A 1,056-nucleotide genomic window follows, 5' to 3' on the forward strand; every position below is an offset into this window, starting at 1 on the left:
GAAAGTGTTTAGATTTTAAAGTATGTGTGCAAGAAAAAAAAAACATTTCTGAGGGTCTCTGTAGATGTTGTGTAGTTTATTTGAACATGAAAGTCCTTACAAAATAAAAGTCTTTCACTGGATCTTTTTTTTCATCCAGGCCGAAGACGACTCCAATAAACTGGTCTACACTGAGGTGGATTTTTCCAACGTTGCTGCCTCCTCTCTGAACAGCGCCCCCTGTGGTGACGTAGATAGCGTCCTCTACTCCTCACTTCAGATGGATGTGACGTCTACCAACAACACTGGAGACGTTTCACCTCCTCTGTACGCTACTGTTCATCGGTAGCTTCCTGAGGTTTCATGACTCCTTCATGTCATAACTATGACTTCAGCTTCTATTAAAGGACAATTCTGGTGTATTTCAGTTTGGTTTTATTTCCATTATTGTGACTCTGTGGTTCATCATGACTTTGCAGATTCAGAAAAATGAGGTGAATGCAAAATTAACGTGACCCACAGAACCACCACAGGTTGGAATAAATCAGAATCATCCTTTAAATACTTTGGTTCAATACTGTCCTGGTATTTCTGGTAAAGCTTATTGTTTTTCTTAAAGAGTAAAGTGCTTCCTGCAAACTTCACCCTGTAAAGTTACTCAGGATAATTCAGCTTTTATTTATTGAGAAGGATTTTCTCATAAATACGACTGCACGCTGCTGTCTGACTTTGAAATGCACATTTTATTAATGTATTCTGATATTTTTAAATCCATTTTGAATAGTTTTAAACAATTTTTTTTTTTGGCATTTTAGAAATATGTTCAGCAATATCAACATGTTTCTGGCATTTTATTACTATTTTGGACATATTTGTAAGTTTCAGATATTTTCTTATTTAACTTGACATTGAGTCCAACATCAGCAGCTTTAACAGTCTGTGGTCTTTCTCTTTTACACAACATGTCTCAGTATATTCTGATTCACTCTTTTCCTCTAATGTTGCAGTGAAAGTGAAACTGGCTGTAGTTACTATGAGACGCTGCAGCAGCTCGATGCTATTAAAGGTCAACTTCAG

The sequence above is a fragment of the Stegastes partitus genome, unplaced genomic scaffold, assembly GCF_000690725.1.
Source record: "Stegastes partitus isolate 25-593 unplaced genomic scaffold, Stegastes_partitus-1.0.2 Scaffold2872, whole genome shotgun sequence".
NCBI classification, from domain to species: domain Eukaryota; kingdom Metazoa; phylum Chordata; class Actinopteri; family Pomacentridae; genus Stegastes; species Stegastes partitus.